The 22,083-nt window shown below is 44.3% G+C and overlaps 1 protein-coding gene and 1 long non-coding RNA gene across 4 annotated transcripts in view; one reads left to right on the top strand and one right to left on the bottom strand.

The window, feature by feature from the left end:
- The window catches only part of LOC105917537 (thrombospondin type-1 domain-containing protein 7A), a 224,076-nt gene that overhangs the window by 52,326 nt on the left and 149,667 nt on the right, over positions 1 to 22,083 (top strand). The window lies entirely within an intron of this gene.
- On the bottom strand, positions 1,532 to 1,830 carry LOC110366891. The gene is made up of 2 exons (XR_002427060.2): positions 1,695 to 1,830; positions 1,532 to 1,623 (listed from the first exon to the last, which is right to left on the bottom strand). It is a non-coding gene; the product is annotated as an uncharacterized LOC110366891 (long non-coding RNA).

Here is a 22,083-nt window from a genome sequence, read left to right as displayed (position 1 = left end):
CAGTCATGTTTTTTGGACTGTGGGAGGAAGCCGGAGTACCCAGAGAGAACCCACGCATGCACAGGGAGAACATGCAAGGGTAGGACTTGAACCCAGGACCTTCTTGCTGCAGGGCAACAGCATCACCCACTGCCCTACTTTGCAGCCCTAAGTGTTGAACAATTATTGATAAAATTGCTTATTCAGGTAAAATTTTTATATTTAAGTTAAACAGAGGAAGAAACAGCATACCCGTTCATTTCATTTCATCCCATCACAGTGTAACAATATGAATGCGTGTCAATTTCCGGACCAAGTAGCTTTGAGTTCCTATTTGATTTGGTTTGCTGTACTTTGGATTAGCCTCAAATCTCTGTAGAGTGCTGCAGATGTCACTTAGCTCCTGGCTGTGGAAACACCCCCTCAAACCAGCCATCATCTTCATCTGACATTAGATGCCTTACACAGCAGTTAAACACATGTTCCACAGCAATTTCATATACCAGTAACTGAATGTTCTACTTTTCATGCAATGAAGGTCAGAAGGTTACATACTTAATCTTCGGTAGAACTTCCTTGTAATTGAATGACTTAGGACAAATATTTTGAGCACAATCTTGTCACAATAACTTGCTGGAATGCTCTCTGATTCCTGCTGACATGACTGGTGTTATTGAGTAAAGTCTGGACTTCACTTTGCTTGATTTTTCATCTCTTATCACTGGTGAAGATTCTCATCCAGGTCATGGTCATTCCAAAAAAGTTAAAAAACAAAACTGAACTTTTTTCTGAGGTTTAAAGACGTTTTGCTTCCCATCCAGAAAGCTTTCTCAATTCAAAATGTCTGGAGTAGTGTTGAGTTTCAAGCTTTATAGTACTGAATAACAAAGGCCTTGTAATGGAGAGACGTGGACCAGTTTCGGTTAAATTTGCATGTTATCTAAGCCATTACAAGGCCTTTAATAAAATATTTCAGGTACAAACAACCAACGCCTTACCATCACTTAAAAATATACATGAATTAATACGAAATGTATAACGTGGCAGCTAAAGTTAATAATAGGGGTTTTCTGTATAGAAGTGAATCTGTAAGTACTTGAATCCAAGCACCTGTAGGCGTTTGTGAGAGTGCACTCATTTATGTAAGGTTTTAACATAAGAAATATGCTCAATAGTGGTTGTGAGGAGCCAAAGACCCGCCACCAAGAGCACTGAGATAGACGCCAGGGGAACCAAAACCCCCGATACCTGAAGGAACCCCCAGAGCAAAGCTGTCTGACCAACACAGGGAAAGCTGCCTCCCCTTCCCAGGGAAGAGCAGAGATGAGCCCCAGGAAACCCCACCCCCCAATCACCTGGAGATGAGGCCAACAAATGGTCCAACTAGAACCCACCCCACAAACCCTCAGGTGCTACCTCCCCCATACCATAGTCTCCATACCTAAGTCCCCCCAATGTTCCAGGGGAGAGCAAAAGCGCCAGCTACGGCCGACCCCCGGTATCATGGTTTTCAGATGATGAGTCCACATGCAGATACGATCGGGAAGCAAGGCAGTTTTAAGATGTTTATTTAGGAAACAGGCAGGTATAACGGACGGGACTACAGGCAACTTCGACAGGGTCAGAACGTCACGGCTGGAGAGACTGCAAAGAGAAGGAGAGTAAGTGACTCTGAAAGGTGAACCAGGAGAACTACTAGAAGCTGCGCTGCTTACCATAAAGCTGGGCGGACCTAACCGGGGAGAAGTAGCTCCGAGGGAACTCTGTGATCCTACTCTGTTGGTGTTAGGCGGCTAGTGGCAGAGGGCGGCAGATGTTACTGGTGAGGGATCCAGAGCGAGCCTCCTCGGCAGTGGGTAACAGATGGATTGACCAGAGTGCGAGAAGAGCCAGCAGAATCCGGGAGGGGAATCTCAGACCCCGCTGGGTAACATCCAGGGAGTATGAGGGGAGCGCCAGAGCAAAATCTGAGCAGGAGGATTCTGTAACTCTGTCTCTTCGGACAAGACGTCAAGACGGGTGAGTGCATCCAAGCACCAAAACTGTGACAAAAACAGGGAGATCCAAAATTAGTCAAAATTCAAAGACGAAAAACTCACGAGCAGGTTTTCAGGATCAGGTCAGAGGCCACGTCGTACCACGACTGGGTAAGGCTCTGGCGTCTTCCATCTGTCAGCGCTCTGCTTAAGAAGCCAGAGGAAGCTGCCTGCAACGAGCTGCAGGTGTGGGCCACGCCCCCTCAGCCAACTAGGCACACCTGAGGAGTAGAATTAGAGCAGAACAGCACAGAGAACCCTGACACTAATGCCCACTCCCAGCTAAGACCCCGACCAGATGGCCTGCTTCTGCTTAAACACTGAACGTCATCCTTTTTTGCCTTTAATTATTTATTTATTTTGCTGGGGACTCAGCTTATATGAGTTAGAAATCAACTCATCTGGAAAAACACATATAAAATCACAATGATGAGATCATCTACTAGAATGCAATGAGTCACAATTCCAAGGGAGAAGGATTTGCATGCCTTAAATTTATTTGCCTCCAGAAGCATTTTTGCCTGGTAATTCTAATCAATAGTTGCTTAACAAGCTATAAAAGTGCATTGCTTTTTATACTCTGCAAAATGTCCTAAAAGAGGGAAACCTCATTAAGGCCCAACCTCCCCACGCCCCTCACACCACCTCTGATCCACCCCTCCAGCCTCATGTTTAAAGTTCTCCCCTCGGTTTAATTAGCCTGAGAAGGAATAGATGGTGCAGCTGCTGGAGTCATTTACTTATTATCCTATTATGCCTTTTCCCCTATCTCCTTTTTTCTGGCTTTTATATAAATTTCCATAAAGAATCGACATCAGTCTCTGTGTATAAACAATTTTAAATGCAACATCAATGGATATATAAAGGTGTATAGTCTCAGAGTGTTACTGTTGCTTTGGTAAAATATGTAGTTAAAACTAGCAGGGGTAAGCAGCTTTAGGCAATCCAAAGCATGTAATACATGTTTAATAAATGATTTGTATGCTTTTCAAATGGTCCTCTTATAATGTTGTATACAAAAGAAAAGTTTACAAATGACTCATTTATAGCACATGTTGCAGACTAGTAGCGATAAAAAGATGGCAGAAATTCAAAGGTTGTACAAAGGTCGTAATAATTACTGTTCCTATTACCCTAATGTTATTGCTGTTTTTATTAATATAACGTCTTAGATTTAAAAGAAGAGAAATCTTCAAATTTGTGTCAAATTTAATGTTAATGTCATGATTTTCAACCAATCTAAATGGTGTTGGCTCTTTGGGAATCTCCTTGGTTCAAAAATGTCATCTTAAACTGTGATCTTATTTTTAATTTCTGTATCTCCAACCAAAGAAATGGGAATAGAACTTAACCTTAAGGTTAGGGGGGAACTAGAGATGTTCAACTAAGTTTGTTAAGTATCCCCTCAGGGCTGCAAAATATCAGGAATACATGTAGTTGTAATAAAACACATTCAGTGATCACTGAGTCAGTTATGTTATTGATCTCAATAGTCACTTTTTCTTTCTTTTTTTTATTTTCCTTCATTATAATCCCCACAGCTTTAGAGTATAAACAGCCACTAAAAACACACATCACGTTCAGGCATCAAAGGCTTTGAATACCCATATAGTAGGCCATTTGTACTCCATTCAATACCGATTCTGATCCAAGTCAATTAAGATGATGCGTCTGTTGGTACTGAGTCTCAAGCTGATGGATGCATTTTTTACAGCACAGTCTTGCACACATACCTAAGTACAATGAAGTCATTAGAATAAATGGCATGTTGTGATTGACGCCCTAGGAGCTCCACAGAAGCTTGACATTCTTGAAATGACCATTTATGAGCTATCTTCATCACAGCAGTCAGTTTCCACGATGCTGCCCTGTGAGAGGAGTCCCTCATCCACAATCAACTCAATAGGATATTTCAATGCATTTATATCACATTCCATGTACTATATCACTTGCTTGCATAAACTCCTTAGCGTGAGAATATAGCTGAGCATGCAATGCAGCCCATTTATGATCAGCGAGGAATACATTCTGTGTGCTGTGAGGTTAAGCAGAGAAATCAGGCAAACCTCCAAACCCCAAATGGCTGAATTTCAGCCAACAGCAGCGATGTCAGATAGCAGAGAACATTTTATGCAGATTTATACAAAGCAGTGATGTGCTGGCTCTGTAGAATCATAAGGGTTGGATGTCATGTGACTCCATCAGGTTTAATAGGTTGGTGAAAACTAACATTCTCAACTAACTCCAATGGTTGGTCATCCAGAGAGACATTCACCCAACTCTTTCTGAAATCCCTTTTTTACCTTGTTGTTGCTTATTTACCACTGAATTTCCCTCCTCCCCTTTGAATTTTTAGTAATGTAACTACAGCTCTAAACCATTTCATTTTTAATTCCAATTTTATTTGATAATCTGAATGATTTAAGTATAAAAAAGTGTCTCGGCAGGAGCACTATAGAACATAAAACCATCTACCTGGAAAGGCCGTGGTCAGAGTTTGGACAACCTGTCGTCGTCTCCCCCCATTCTCATAATCTATGTCAGCAGTGTGCCATGTATAAAATCCATGACCCATAACTGTCAGTAATCCACCAACTGATTTACATGTCTGGAGTGTGCTCACTGACACAGTGGCTCTGATCTGCTGAGCTAATGCTGTGAGTCGAGGCTGTTTGTCTGAGGTCACAACGCTGAGTTAATTCCTCTCACAGTCCAAAATCCTCTGAAACAGAATTTATCTAAATAACACAGTGACTCTTAAGTTAAACCCTCAACCACAATGTTGTTTGCTGCCATAGCGACTCTTCGAGTGGCCAGCATGGATTGTCTCTCTCAGTGTGAAACTGGTCAAGGTGCACAATAATATCTCTACCCAGAGAAATACAGAACACCCGGGACATTTTTAAAAACAATTTTAATAGCTTTGATTTGAAAAATCTTTTTTAATTGAATTGTACCACTGCCTATTCTGGGTTTCATATCTAAATGAAACTCAAATTATATGGTTACTTAACTAGTAATTCTAGAAGTAATTTTACTGCTCCATACAGTACTTTTCACTTCTACTTAAGTCATAGTATTTTGAAGTAACCCTACTCTTTCCTGAGTATAATTTTTGACCACCTTTTTTCTTAGTATTTTAGGTACCAGAACCTGCTCATAGTTTTACACGTTTTCTCTGTCACTCCATCATTCCATCACTCCATCATGATGCAACAAGGAATGAACAAAAACAAAGAACTTAAATACAACTGGATATCAACGCACATTGCGTGCAACACAGGTAAGTGGGATTAACTTATTAACACAAACACCCAAGGATCATGATATTACCCCCTCCTCAAGGGCAGATTCCAGACGCCCACTAGAGTCCAAACAAAACAACCCAACCAGGGCGGGTGGAAGGGGCTAGGATGGAGGGAAAGAGTTCAACAAAACCAGAATACTTCTGGATGACCAGGAATCCATTAATGAACCCCAGAAGAAGCTTAGGACCCGTCATGCTGGGATCCTCTTGGGCCAAGACAGGAGCCTCGATCACCCAAACAAATTCACAGACCTCGGGTTCTGCAACACAGGGCATGTCCACCTGGACATCCTTATCGGAGACCTCGGGGCTTGTGACCCATGGCGGGTGCAGCTTGTGTGAGTAGGAGGCCTGGGCGCCGTCAGGTGGCACAGAGCCAGCGTCAGTGCTGTCAGGTGGCATGGAGCCGGCGTCAGTGCCGTCAGGCTGCTTTGAGCAGGAGCCGACAAAGACAGAGCAAGGAGCGGGTAGAAAGACGGGCTCTAGGACCTGGGAGCAGGTATCGGAGGCTGGCCCTCTTGGAGAGCATGCGTGGCGTCTGCCCTGGTCGGCGAGGTGTTTCTTCCCCTTTGTCGGCCGCAACGCCGCAACCTTCTGCCCTGCTGTGGTGGAGAAGAATTGCTTGGGACCGGTGCCAGGGACCAGTGCCAGGAAGAGGGATGGCCAACCTTGAGCCCCAACATGTTCTTCTCCACCTGTCGACAAACGTATTCGAACAGCGTGATAACTTCCAAACCAGTTGCCTGGTCCTTTTCATGTTTGTGTCATTCTGTCATGGTTTTGGGGTGAAGGACCAAAGCGGCAGCAAGACGTCGGTAGGCGGATATTGGAGAGAATAATATTTAATGGAACTGAAGCACACTAAACTCAGGCCCAGGGATGGAAAACAGACGATGCAAGGAAGGAACAAAAACCGTCCGTCCGTCCGTCTTCTTCCGCTTATCCGGGGTCGGGTCGCGGGGGTAGCAGCTTCAGTAGGGAGGCCCAGACGTCCCTCTCCCCGGCCACTTGGGCCAGCTCCTCAGGAGGAATCCCAAGGCGTTCCCATGCCAGCCGGGAGACATAGTCCCTCCAGCGTGTCCTGGGTCTTCCCCTGGGCCTCCTCCCGGTGGGACGTGCCCGGAACACCTCACCAAGGAGGCGTCCAGGAGGCATCCTGACCAGATGCCCGAGCCACCTCAACTGGCTCCTCTCGACGTGGAGGAGCAGCGGCTCTACTCTGAGTCCTCCCCGGATGACTGAGCTCCTCACCCTATCTCTAAGGGAGAGCCCAGACACACTACGGAGAAAACTCATTTCAGCCGCTTGTATCCGGGATCTCGTTCTTTCGGTCACGACCCAAAGCTCGTGACCATAGATGAGGGTAGGAACGTAGATCAACAGGTAGATCAAGAGCCTCGCCTTTTGGCTCAGCTCTCTCTTCACCACAATGGATCGGTACAGCGCCCGCTTCACAGCAGACGCTGCACCAATCCTCCTGTCGATCTCCCACTCCATCCTCCCCTCATTCGTGAACAAGACCCCAAGATACTTGAACTCCTCCACTAGGGGCAGCACATCCTCCCCAACCCAGAGAAGGCACTCTACCCTTTTCCGGTTCAAGACCATGGTCTCGGATTTGGAGGCACTGATTTTCATCCCGGCCGCTTCGCACTCGGCTGCGAACCGCTCCAGTGAGAGCTGTAAATCACGCCCCGATGAAGCCAATAGGACCACGTCATCCGCGAATAGCAGAGACGCAATCCTAAGGCCACCAAAACGGATCCCCTCAACACCTTGGCTGCGCCTAGAAATTCTGTCCATAAAAGTTATGAACAGAATCGGTGACAAAGGGCAGCCTTGGCGGAGTCCAACTCTCACCGGAAACGAGTCCGACTTACTGCCGGCAATGCAGACCAGACTCTGACACCGGTCGTACAGAGACCTGACAGCCCTTATTAAAGGGCCCGGTACTCCATACTCCCGGAGTACCCCCCACAGGATCCCTCGGGGGACACGGTCGAAAGCCTTCTCCAGATCCACAAAGCACATGTAGACTGGTTGGGCAAACTCCCATGCCCCCTCCAGAATCCTGCTGAGGGTATAGAGCTGGTCCAGTGTTCCACGGCCAGGACGAAAACCACACTGCTCTTCCTGAATCCGAGATTCGACTATCCGACGGACCCTCCTTTCCAGAACCCCCGAATAGACCTTACCAGGGAGGCTTAAGAGTGTGATTCCCCTGTAGTTGGAACACACTCTCCGGTCCCCCTTTTTAAATAGGGGGACCACCACCCCAGTCTGCCAATCCAGGGGAACTGCCCCCGATGTCCATGCAATGTTGCAGAGCCGCGTTAACCAACACAGCCCCACAACATCCAGAGCCTTAAGGTACTCCGGGTGAATCTCATCCACCCCCGGGGCCTTGCCACCGAGGAGCTTTTTAACAACCTCGGCAACCTCAGCACCAGAGATGGGAGAACCTGACCCAGAGTCCTCAGGCTCTGCTTCCGCAATGGAAGACGGGTTAGTGGGATTAAGGAGGTCTTCGAAGTATTCCGCCCACCGAAACACAACGTCCCGAGTCGAGGTCAGCAGCACACCACCCCCACTGTAAACAGTGTTGGTACTGCACTGCTTCCCCCTCCTGAGACGCCGTATAGTCGACCAGAATCGCTTCGAAGCCGTACGGAAGTCTTTCTCCATGGCCTCTCTGAACTCTTCCCACGACCGAGTTTTTGCCTCGGCGACCAGCCGAGCCGCCTGCCGCTTCGACTGCCGGTACACATCAGCTGCTTCCGGAGTCCCACAGGCCAAAAAAGCCCGATAGGACTCCTTCTTCAGCTTGACGGCTTCCCTCACCGCTGGTGTCCACCAGCGGGTTCGAGGGTTGCCGCCGCGACATGCACCGACAACCTTGCGGCCACAGCTCCGACTAGCCGCCTCAGCAATAGAGGCGTGGAACATGGTCCATTTAGACTCAATGTCCCCCGCCTCCCTCGGTACATGTTTAAAGTTCTCCCGGAGGTGGGAGTTAAAGCTCCGCCTCACAGGAGACTCCGCCAGACGTTCCCAGCAAACCCTCACAGTACGTTTGGGCCTGCCCGGTCGGACCGGCTTCCTCCCCCGCCATCGGAGCCAACTCACCACCAGGTAGTGGTCGGTGGAGAGCTCCGCCCCTCTCTTCACCCGAGTGTCCAAGACATACGGCCGCAGATCAGATGAAACGACAACAAAGTCGATCATTGAACTGCGACCTAGGGTGTCCTGGTGCCAAGAGCACATATGGACACCCTTATGCTTGAACATGGTGTTTGTGATGGACAATCCATGACGAGCACAGAAGTCCAACAACAAAACACCACTCGAGTTCAGATCAGGTGGGCCCTTTCTCCCAACCACGCCCCTCCAGGTCCCACTGTCATTGCCCACGTGAGCGTTGAAGTCCCCCAGCAAAACGAGGGAGTCCCCAGGAGGGGCACTCTCCAGTACCCCTTCCAAGGACTCCAAAAAGGGTGGGTAATCTGAACTGCTGTTTGGCGCATAAGCGCAAACAACAGTCAGAACCCGTCCCCCCACACGAATGTGGAGGGAGGCCACCCTCTCGTTCACCGGGGAAAACCCCAACGTGCAGGCACCGAGATGGGGGGCAACAAGTATGCCAACCCCAGCTTGGCGCCTCTCACCATGGGCAACTCCAGAGTGGAAGAATGTCCAGCCCCTCTCAAGGAGACTGGTTCCGGAGCCAGAGCGGTGCGTCGAGGTGAGTCCGACTATCTCTAGTCGGAACCTCTCGACCTCGCGCACAAGCTCAGGCTCCTTCCCCACCAGAAAGGTGACATTCCACGTCCCAAGAGCCAGCTTCTGCAGCCGAGGATCGGAACGCCAAGGTCCCCGCCCTCTACTGCTACCCGTTACACAATGCACCCGACCCCTTTGGCCCCTCCGACAGGTGGTGAGCCCGTCGGAAGGGGGACCCATGTCACCTCTTCGGGCTGAGCCCGGCCGGGCTCCATGGGCAAAAGCCCGGCCACCAGACGCTCGCCAACGTGCCCCACCTCCAGGCCTGGCTCCAGAGTGGGGCCCCGGTGACCCGCGTCCGGGCGAGGGAACACGAGGTCCAATAGTCGTACTCATCATTAGGGCATTTTGGGCTGCGCTTTGTCTGGTCCCTCACCTAGAACCTGTCTGCCTTGGGTGACCCTACCAGGGGCTTAAAGCCCCTGACAGCATAGCTCCTAGGATCATTGGGACACTCAAACCCCTCCACCACGGTAAGGTGGCAGCCCAGGGAGGGGGAACAAAAACCCGGAACTTAAACACAACTGGGAATCAACGGAAATTGCTTATTAACACAAACACCCAAGGATCATGACAGTACTTATAGGTGTTTTGGGATGTCTACTTTTTACTCCTGCTTGAGTATTGAAGTAATGCTGCTTATATTTTTTGGCTACTTTACCTACCTCTGGTTACTGATCATTCAGGGTGTTTTCACATATTTCAATATATTCATATTCACCAAATAGAACAACTTTCCCAGCTTATGGTGGGAAGCTAGAATCTTACTCACAAGCTTCCAAATACCAGACTAGCAGTAACCCATTAACACACTGTTGCTGACCGAAGCAGCTCTGTGCTGTGTGAGGAGTTTGGCTGTTTGTGGTTATGCAAGGATTCACTCCATAAAACCATCTCTACCCTGCTGAACTCCTTTAGTCGTTCATCAAACCCTCAGCTCAACTAGGCTGTTGCAGGCAGACAAAACAGTTACTGTTTTTTAGTTAAATCTAATGACGCAAAGCAGGGAACGACATTCTCTCCTCTGTGACCTTATTAAGTGTTTGAGCATTCTTAGCAAATAATGAATGAGAGAACTATAAGGGAAATGGGACTGACTTGGATATAAGTTAGAAGAAAACCACATGTAGAGCTACCAGTACATTCTTATAAAATAAACGTGCCTGGAGCTGAATTTGTTTTTTACATCAATGAGCTAGAAAACCTAATATAATGATGTTGCTTTGGTATTACACAGGCAAGCCAAAAGAGGTTTTCTGCAGCAGATATAGGGCCAGATATGGGATAAATTACCATCATACCCAAGATCTTCTGTGTTGGTGTAAACCCGCTTAGCCAGATCACCTTAAAGCCTCGCATCAGAAGAGGATTCCAAAATGGAGCAATCATCAGCCACCTGCTCCTTGTGGATGAGATACAGTTGTCAGTGAGTCATTGACACAATAGTAACCTGGATGTGCAACAACACAGGTAGATGGTAAATGAGCATCAGAGTCACTTTATACGTTAACACAACATGAGTCCCGTGGTGGAGCAGCAGGATGGACCCTGAAAAAATGTTGGAACTAGTGGGTCCCGTGTGAGGTCCTTCACACATTCTATTATTGTCATCAGTCAGACTAAGAGTTCTCAGTGCTTAATGTTGCCCACTACCAAAGAAGACAAAGCTGCGTTTTGGAATGAAGGCAAGTGGCTTTCTATCATGTCCACAGATAAATAGCAATTTTGCATTACCTCACATAACTGACATGTAGATGTATGTTGTCACTGAGGGGAGGGGAGCATTCCTGTGGGGAGACACAATGGTATCAAGTTGCAGGGAGCTGTGTGGCTTCAAGTCACCTCTGGTAGTGATTTATGGGTCTCCGGCAGGGAGGCTACGTAAAACTGACAGGAAGGATAACTTAATCTTTTTCTGCTCTGATAGAAAAAGATAGTTTAAGAGGATTTTATTGGCATCAACTTTAGGTGGGACAGCTTCATGCCTTATAGTGCAACCTTTCTTCATGTGTAGTAATCATATATCCAGTGTGCGATTTGCAAAAAAAAACAGAGGGGGGGATCATTTCAAGTGTTTTATAAATGAGCATAACAACAAGCCTATGTGGCCTGCATTCTGTCTGGCTCGAGACAGCATGCAACCTGTCCTGGGAGGGCGGGTGGAGAAATCGGCTGCTGCTGTTGCTTCTTGTCTTGTGACGCTGCCTGCAAATCTTCATTATCCACCAAAGTTCGTCCTGTGGCTGTTTATCTAACTGCTTGTCCCACCATCTACTCTTGACCCCCTCTGTTGATTTTTCGGGCCCAAATATGACAAAATACTTTAACGTTCATGCTGCCACACGTTCTCATTCATTACTTGGTTAACTAGCAGCTGCTCTTTCAGCTAGCTAGCTAGATCCAGTAGGTTAGACTATTGTTTTTAAACTTGCGCCATCTACTGTCTGGCATCGGGAGTGGGTATTAATTTACGTTAACCGCTTTGAGCAGAAAACGTATCAATACTCTTTAAAAACAGACAATAAAAAATTCAATAACCAAACGTGAAGGACACAAGACATGTTTCTATCAAACGATAAAAAATTTGAATTTGAATCGATTAATCACATAATGTCGATAGTTAACTTGAGATTAATTGCAAATTAATTTGATGTTTTATCCTTTTATTTCTGAAAGTGTAATAGCCTGTTTGGGCATTTTAATATGCAATTTTGCAATAAATGACACTAATAAAATACATGCTTGTGCAAAAAATATTTTTATTTTGTTATTTTTCTAGCACTTTTGAGAATTGCTAAATACTAAGAAAACCAAATTTATGACGTTTTCAAGGGCTCGTTCCCAATCCCCAGATAATATAACTATTAACACATTAAATGGAGACTTAATTGAAAATGTTTCTTCATATAAGTATTTAGGTTTTTGGCTGGACAACAAACTTTCTTTCAAAGTTCATGTTGAGAAACTTGTAAAAAAGCTGAAACTGCGGCTGGGGTTTCATTTTAGAAATAAAACCTATTTTAACATGTCAGCCAGAAAAACACTTGTGCAGGCTACCTTTTTAAGTGTTTTAGACTATGGTGATGTTGTCTACATGCATGCTGCCTCTAGTACTCTCCACCTGTTAGATTCTGTGTACCATAGTGCTCTGCGCTTCTTAACTAACTCTTATTCCCGTACTCATCATTGTACGCTGTATGAACTGGTAGGTTGGCCATAAGTCTGCGTAGACAACTTCATTTGTATATTTTTTTATACAAAGCCATGTTGGGTAAACTGCCGGCATATTTATGTAATCTCCTCAAGCTAAATTCCAGTCACTTTCATCTCCGTTCCACCAGGTGGCGCTCTTACCAGGTTCCAATGGTTTTTACTGAGCTGGGGAAGAAATCCTTCTCTTACTTTGCTCCATGGTCTTGGAATAATTTACAAAACTTGCTCCATTTAAATGATCTAATCCTATTGAATGAATTTAAAGCCATGTTAAAATGTCATGTAATTGAAAAATGTAACTGCCCTATGTGACTTGTCTTTTCCTCTATGTGAGATTTTATCTATGTTGTACTTCTGTTTGTATTTTAACTTGTATGCCGTCTTGGCCAGGTCTCCCTCGAAAAAGAGATCTCAATATCAAGGGACTTCCTGGTTAAATAAAGGTTAAATAAATAAAAATAAAAATTGGAATGAAGACATCCTAGTGCCAAATGTTAAACTCTGGACTATGATGGCTAAATGACTAATCATGCCGCCCTGATGTTTACACAATGTGTAAATAAATTTGTAAATAAATACCATGCCGATATATATTTTTTTGCCTCTTAAACAAAGATAGACATGGTATTAGACATTAATGAAAATTTTACATCTCAATAAAGTTTTATTGTTCGTTTTTTCACTCTCTCTCACAAACTGAGCTTTCACACCAACAACAATATTTTTGCTTGCTATTTATATCCATATTCATACAGTTAAAGCCTAGAAAAATGTTTTAAATGTCCAGGTCATTCGTCTTACACTTTGCTTGCAACTGGGCAGGAGCTTAAAGTCTAACTCTTGGACTGAAAAAAAATATCCTGAAAACCGTTCAATAACTTCCAGAACAAGGTAAACTTCATGTCTCAAAAGTGAATATTCATGTATCAAAAGTGTTCAAATTAAGTTTAAATACGAAATATTGCAAATTTTTTACACCGATTATGGTATTCCATGCTTGAGTGCTGCCTCCATTTACGATCGGCCATTTCCAACGTGTGACGTCAGTTCAAGAACACCGAGAATGCGCGAAGCGAACTTGCATAGAAACACACATTAGCTGTGTCTCAATTCGCAGGCTGCGTCCATCGAAGGACCCAGCCTACACAGCCTTAGGAGGACCCAGCCATCGGAGGATGCTCCGGAGGATCCTCAACCGTTGGTAAATGGGACGGTCTAGCCTTTGGAGCACTTCCTGGTTGCGACACGACGTCATGTCTACCCCAAGCCCGGGAAAAACAGCGCCAGACGACAAAAAAATGGATATGGAAATTTTTATTTTATTATTTACTTGTTATTGGAGGAGGAGAGTCGGTTTAGACGGTTTTGGCGGCAGCAAAACCGGCGACAAATATTTCTCAGACTGGGAGAGCGCAGTGGAGAGGTAACTTTTACCAACTATTATTTTCACCCAGGGGCCTGCTAATGATCATAATATACCAGTTATTAAACAAACGCTTGTCAGCAGATTGACGAATATGTTTAAATATAAAATTTTATATTTATTTGTAAGACTTGATATAAGCTTATGTTTGTTACTTTAGTAATTTGAATTGAATAGTTAAATGTGCACAAACCCTGTAAATAACTGACTTAAATCACTACTTTCACTATCACTAAAAAGGCGCGCAAAGCACCTCGGGAAATCTTATGGCAGGCGGGGCCACTAAGGATGGTAGCGGTGCATCCTCAGAATTTGGGGAAAAGAAGGACGCATTTGAAGGCTGCATTGTCACTACCCGATCCGTATCGGTAGCACGATCTGTACCATCAGCTCATTTGCGCAAGCGCAAACAGAATAACTTCCGGGTCGGCAAAAAAAATAATGTAATTACAGTACTAAAAATACTTATTTCTGTACTTACATTAAATAATGCTAAACTATATCGTAACTAAAATATTGAAGACTTTTCTGAAAGAAATTGATACGTTTTACATTCTCTCCATTGTATTGCTTGACGTCATCATCGGATATGCTACAGCATCCAGTCTGGGAAGATATCATTGCGTAACATTTATCTGTATATTCTGAATGCACTCTGTTAGTTTTATTGGTTGTTCAAACAGGACTGGAAAAAAATATTTCATCCTTAATTATACGGGGAATTTCATTATACAAATAATCTTGTTCTAAACATTTATATTATTAGAAAGTTAAAATTATCAATTGGGATTTTAGCGCCCTCTGGTGTACACATTATAAAATAGAGAAGACCTCATTATAGTAGCCGCATTTTACAAAAACGAACAGGGAATAGGACAAAGAACACACACAAAGCGAAGGCATACCTTATTAAAATACATTTATTAAGCACAAAATGCATACATATGCAAATCAAATACATGATAAAAAAACTTCAAACTTCAAAAAACTTCAAAATCAAATACGTTTCTGTACTCCTATATGTGTTAATAGCTGGGGGTTTATGCACTTTAAGAAATGGTTTATATATTTTTATTTCCCTAACCACAACTAGGAAACATTTTACAATGTATTTTTTTAATGTATTTCTGTTGTTTAATTTTTAGAATATGCAATATTGCCGCAAATACAAAGATATACAAAAAGAAACCTCTGCCTCGAAAAAATACAAATAAATAAAAAAGTAAGAAAAACGAAATATTTCCTACCGGAAGTTATTCTGTTCGCGCTTGCGCAAATGAGCTGATGGTACGGATCGTGCTACCGGTACGGATCGAGTAGTGACATGCATTTTAAGCATTCTCAGAATTTTTGCCACATGGGACAGCCACTGAGCTATATTGTACACTGGAGTGCTAATCACAATCTGTTTGAATGAGTCGCTGTGAAGCCACCAGCCGCCATATTGGTACTCCCTATTTCCCCCCAGTAACTAGGGAATATGTGCGCTACAGCATCGAATAACGAGGATTTTCTCATGTTCAGGGGGGGCTTAAGACTTTTAAAATGTCAAACACCATATACTTTTATGTTATGTTATATATGTTTAACATTTATAAATATATAAATAACAATATACAAAAACATATATTTACATATGTGTATACATATATATACATATATACATATACACATACTTATATATATATATAAAATTTAATATGAATAACATGTAAAATATTTCAGCACCTAATTTCCTAGTAGTTGATAGTGTTAGTACATCCACTGACTGTAGAATTACCTGTGAAACGTTTTCACACAGCCAGAAAACTGCTTGTTGTTGAAAGCAAATCCTATGGGATTCTGTGAGAGTAGGGAGTAGCAAGATGGCGGCCAGTGACTTCAGTTTTTCGTCAAAATCAGCACTCCAGTGTATTATATAGCTCAGTGGGGACAGCCTCTGCGCATTGTTGTGACGTCACTGGCCTTAAAATGCGTCCTTCGAAGGACGCAGCATAAAAAAAAAAAAAAAAAAAAGACGCAGCCTGCGAATTGAGACACAGCTATTGTTTACATTGTACAACCGGTATGGCGAACAAGGATATATATATGGATGTTTTCCAGTATCTTCTTTCACACACCAAATCTGCTGATCCACGTCTACTTTGAGCAAGCGCTTTTAAAAAAAATCGCCAAACTAAGTCCACAATAAAATGCCTTCTAGGTGCGTAGTTGGTGGCTGTTAGGGGTGTGCAAAATAATCGTCATGACGATGCATCGCGATTCTAATATTTGCGATCCAATGCATCAATTCTTGACGCCAAGTATGGATTATTAATTTAAAAAACTAAGAAATATAATGGATGAATGGTTGGCGAACATCAGCCAAAAACAAGTGGAATACAACTTCCAGTCCAGTAAATGTCGCTGCAGATGTGTTGACGCCCGCTGCCTTGTGTCACAAGCATTTCCGGCCGTGGGATACTGTGATGAGTCATTCATAAAAAAAACATGGAGGAGACTGAGAAAATTCGCCCTGCTCCATCAAATTTCAAGTCAGATGTTTGGACACATTTTGGCTTTAAAAACAAAGAAGGTAAAAACAAAATTGATATGATGCACGCAATTTGAGGCCATGTAAACGGCACTGATTATCCTTTTTGTTATTTTAAGTTTTATAAATGCTAAGCACTTTTTGTCACTGTGACCACTCCAGCAATAGTAATGTTCACTGGAGTGCTAATCACAATCTGTTTGAATGAGTCGCTGTGAAGCCACCAGCCGCCATATTGGTACTCCCTATTTCCCCCCAGTAACTAGGGAATATGTGCGCTACAGCATCGAATAACGAGGATTTTCTCATGTTCAGGGGGGGCTTAAGACTTTTAAAATGTCAAACACCATATACTTTTATGTTATGTTATATATGTTTAACATTTATAAATATATAAATAACAATATACAAAAACATATATTTACATATGTGTATACATATATATATACATATACACATACTTATATATATATATATATATATATATATATATATATATATATATATATATATATATATATATATATATATAATGTGCTGTTTGTATGTCAGTTTGTTTACATTTCCCAGATCTATACTATAGAAGTGTCTAGTTGTTGCCATCTATTGGCGCAACTTATGTATTACATTTTAGAGTCTGCCATGTTTGATGATGTCATAAAAAGCAGACCAGGCAGGACAATACCAAGCATGGTTTTCTCTCAGTGACACTGCAACTTCGATTTGGTTGGTCTTTGAAAGCACTGTTGGTATGTATTGAATTTTGCAATGGATATTTGTTGACTAAGAATGATGCAGCCATTTGTATAAAGCAATGCTTGAGCTAATTGTATTTTCTGGAGCAATTTGTTGTATTTTGTGCTGCATTGTTTGCTTTTTACATGAATAACATGTAAAATATTTCAGCACCTAATTTCCTAGTTTGCAAACACTGTTACATCATAATGAAATACTGTGGGAACACAACAAACTTAAAAGGCACACATGCAGAGGCGCCATCCAGAAAAACAAGAGCCGCAAGCACTGATTTAACAAACAACATTTGATTGCAAGCTAGCCCCAATTTCTACACGCGCATACATTTGAATGTTTTCATTTCATTGGTTTAAAGGACCACTGAGGCCATGTAAACGGCACTGATTATCCTTTTTGTTATTTTAAGTTTTATAAATGCTAAGCACTTTTTGTCACTGTGACCACTCCAGCAATAGTAATGTTTGTGTCCAGTAACAGTAATATTTATTTTCATGGCAATACCTCCAAAAGTCGTTTCAATATATACAGCTATGTATGAATAATTATGTATCAATTGAAGACACTATCTAGATCATACACCGCCAGTCAGGCACTGGTAATGGCTGTATTTTTTTCTAACAGTGTTCAGTGAAAATATCACAATGCATTGCGATGCATCGCAAAATTTCAAGTATCGTGATGCATCGTGATAGGATCGCATCGTGACTTCTTTGGCAATACCCACCCGTAGTGGCTGTAGTGCAGACCGCAGTGAAGTTGGTTTGACATTGGACATTCAAGCTCCGCGGACTCAGCGGGATCTAGCTCACGGTTGATCCGGTTGAAGGACTCCGATTTCGGCCAGCGTCTCTCAGCTGCTCCCTTCTCCCATACACAGTGGAACCGTCAACAAATCTGATTTGATTATTGTTTCTCAAGAGTGCTCTGCTGACTCTGCGGAGCTTCAATGTCCAATGTCAAACCAACTTCACCGCGGTCTAGTGCAGGCCAGAAAGTAGCGCTACATACTTGCCGAAGGATCAAAAGGTCCGAAAGAAATGGGATAAATTCGTAAAAGAAACGCAAAAGTGTTTTATGCAATTCACACTTGACGAGCGAGGATTTTGTGGGGTACTTACAATGGAGCATGGGCTCTATGTCTTGGGCAGCGTTAGATATAGTCTCCTCAGGTTCACCTTGTTCAAACTCCGTTTCTTCATATATTCGGTAACGGAGTCACCGATGCTTGAGGTGGAGTTTGAAGATGTATCAGATATTTTTTTTATTATTTTTTTTACGTAGAGTAAGAGTTATTAATTAAATTTAATAAATCGGTAGCAAAAGTCGTAGTGTTAGCAGCCGGATGCGCGGTACTAGTTCTGTTTGTGATGTCACATTCTGGAGCAGCCCGATTGAGGAATGTTCGGGCTTTTTCACTTATACAGCAAGTTTTATCGAAATTACTTCCAAATGGCGCACATAATTCACATATAATATACATTTCTTTACTCTGGTGACTATTTGAATGCATCTGCTTTAAAATACATTCAGTCCAAGTGTTAGACTTTAATACCCTGAAAGAGACTGTTTAGCAACTGTTTAGCAACTCCAGGTCCTTCGTTTGGCAACGTAATTCAGCCTTAGTTTGTCAAATACAGAGAAAACACATTAATAAGCATTAAAGTACGGTTTATGGGTTGGGTTTCTGCAATGTTATCAGCATGTTAAAAACTCATCTTCAGAACCAATGTCTGCTCAAAATGGTGATCTGCACCAAGTAATCTACTTTCAGCAGTTATCACCGGTTATTGCACCGTAAACTACGTACAGAGTTGCTCTGTCTGCCTTTACTACCGTCGACTCCTATGGCAGAGGTATATTTCAGCTGGATACAAAGTGTCTAGAGCACGCAGGTCTCTTTTTTTTTTTTTTTTTTTTTTTTTTTCCTTTTGTTCTCTTTTCGTTTTTACTGCCTCAATTCTTCGTGGCACAGACCCAACAAGGTGCTGGAAGCACCCCCCAGGGAGCCCGGTCCACACTGACACGATGGCACCACACAGCCGCCGCAGATCCGCCGGCTGCACATCCACGACGCGAATCCCCGCTCCACCACATCCCAAAGATGCTCCACCGGACCGAGATCCGGCGACCGCGGAGGCCACCCGAGCACAGCGAACCCACCGCCATGCCCAAGAAACCAGTCTGAGACGACTCCAGCCCCACGACATGGCGCACCACCCTGCCGAAAGCAACCACCATGGGCCGGGCACACCGCGGTCACAAAGGGATGGACATGGTCAGCAACAACACCCAGGCAGGCTGCGGCGCCGCAATGACGCCCAACCGGCACCAAGGGGCCCAAAGAGTGCCAAGAAAACACTCCCCACACCATGACACCACCACCACCAGCCCGAACCGCCGACACAAGGCAGGACGGATCCACGCCCCCATGCCGCAGACGCCAAACTCCGACCCCACCATCCGACCGCCGCAGCAGAAATCGAGACCCACCAGACCAGACAACGCCCCTCCAATCCTCCACCGTCCAACCTCGACGAGCCCGCGCAAACTGCAGCCCCAGCCCGCCGCTCCCAGCTGAAAGGAGTGGCACCCCACGCGGTCCTCCGCCGCTGCAGCCCACCTGCCCCAAAGCTCGACGCACTGTGCGTTCAGAGATGCTCCTCTGCCCACCCCGGCCGCAACGGGTGGCCACCCGAGTCACCGCCGCCCCTCCACCAGCCCGAACCAGTCCGGCCATCCCCCTCCAACCCCCGGCACCAACAAGGCACCTCCGCCCACAGAACCGCCGCCCACCGGATGCCCCCTCCCCCTCGGACCACTCTCTGCAAACCCCAGAGACGGCCGCACGCGAAAACCCCAGCAGACCAGCAGCCCCCGAAACACTCAGACCAGCCCCCCCGGCACCAACAATCACGCCACGCCCAAAGCCACTCAAACCACCCCCCCTCCCCACACTGATGCTCGGCCCGAACTGCAGGAGACCCCCCCGACCATGTCCACATGCCCAAACGCACCGAGCCGCCGCCATGCGACCGACCGCCCAGAAATCAAGTGCCAACGAGCAGCCGGACAGGTGCACCCAACAAAGTGGCCGGTGAGTGTATATTAGGGCTTGGCAAGTTAACGCGTTAATTTTGCGTTAATCCATTAGACTATTAACGGCGATATTTACTTTAACGCGCATTAATGCATGTTGCTCACATGCTTTTATTTTGTGAAGGTCTGTTGCTGCGGTGTAGGGGTTTGAATCAGAACAGTAGGTGGCGATAATGCGCCAATAACCTCGCTGTCAGCCCAGCCTCGGATTTAAGCAGGAAGAAGAAAGGTGCTGGCTGGTTAAAGGAAAACGCGGAAAAAAACAAAGCTGACATGGGAAAGGCGGTGTTTCCCGCAGGAATTTGCTTAGGCGAGGCGGTGAATTGGCGGCCGGAACAAGTTTTGTGCGGAGCGGAGCGGAGTCTGCATCGACGCCGTCGGTGAAGTCCCTTCTCGCTTCAAAGTATCCATGTTTTTTTGCCTGTTTTTCCCCTGCCATTCACTATATGCACGCGAGAAAGCAACAACAAAAAACCGCGTGTTAACGTCAAACATGCACGCATATCGAGTTAGTAAGCATTTCAGTTTGAAGTTTTTCCAGCAACGAGTATGACAGAAACAAGTTAGTTGTAACCACTGCCAAGTTAAACTTTGGTATTGAACATAAAATTGTAATGCTGCCCCCTGCGGTTACCTCAGAAATTGCCTGTTTGCACGCAGGTCTCTTAATAACCGCTGTTCGTCACTTATTTTAGAGCCCAAATAAGCAATTTCACTTTCATAAACGTGCCCAAAAAACCCGCAACCCGTGACTTATGAAATTTACAAGCGCCTTTAGAAAAAAACAAGCCCAAAGTCGCATGAAATAAACAGTCTGTGCAACAGTGAGCGGTGGTCTGTTTTGCTACAGTCTCTAGCTCTCTTGAAACTACGGAAAGCTCCGAGGGTAAAAGAAACACAGTGCGGAGAGCACGGCGGGGAAAAAAACATTAGGGAGCGGTGTGTGTGTTTTGACATGCAATTAACGGCGACAAAAAAAATGTCGGAGTTGTGGTCTTACGCGTTAAAACTGACAGCCCTAATATATATAAATTTTTAAATTCAGACCAGATACAGTATCCTGTATCTATCCTTTACCTATCTGTATGTTGAGGAGAATTTGTGTAACGGTATAATGGGAAAATCAACACAAGCGTTCCAAAAAGACATCTTTCCGGGTTTTTTAATCTGTTGTTTCATCTTTAATTTGAATCTGATTTAATCAGGTGAAATATAGTTCATCTTTAAACTCAATTCAAGAAATCAGCCCATCCATAGTTTTCCTGTTCTTCGTCTCATCTCACCTCACTGTCTGTGACATTTAAACAGCCTGCCCTCCCCCACCCTTCCTACCACTTCATGTCATTGGCACTATCCCTGCCACCCTTTGTTCCCCACAAGCCTGCATAAGGTCTGGCTTTATATCATCTCTTCTAATCCAGGTCCGCTTTTAATTCTCTCACATTTTTTTCTGTTTAAACAATAATGGCTTGAAGTGACAGTGTACTTCTGGCAGAAGATGTGTGTGTTGAATTGATCATCAAACTTTCTGAGTGACCTTCCTTTCATTTTAAGAGAGGTCTGAATGAATACCAGTGTCTGACCTAATGAATAGTTGCTGTTAGCCTGTATGTTTGATTTCTTTTCACTCTTGATAAAAATCTTTGGAGTATTCACATTTTGTGGCGCTGGATTGCAACTAGAATGTAATTTGATCTCTAGAATACATACAGGAGGATGCAAGAGTAAGAAACAAAAACTAGAGTTGACAGTTAAGTCAAAATTATTTTTAGAATCAGCTGATGAACAGCCTCTATGGACCATGGTCCAAAAAACTCCAAAACAGAGCTTAAAGTGTCAAGAAAAGCATGGTACCTCACAGTTCTTGCTGGTCATTGCAAAAATATCTTTAGATAGGATCAATGTGAGTGTTTCCAGTAGGCTGGCAGGACCATGATGCGAACATGGGGTTAAGAAAAAA

The sequence above is a fragment of the Fundulus heteroclitus genome, chromosome 13, assembly GCF_011125445.2.
Source record: "Fundulus heteroclitus isolate FHET01 chromosome 13, MU-UCD_Fhet_4.1, whole genome shotgun sequence".
Taxonomy (NCBI): domain Eukaryota; kingdom Metazoa; phylum Chordata; class Actinopteri; order Cyprinodontiformes; family Fundulidae; genus Fundulus; species Fundulus heteroclitus.
This window is presented reverse-complemented; position numbering and strand designations above follow the sequence as displayed.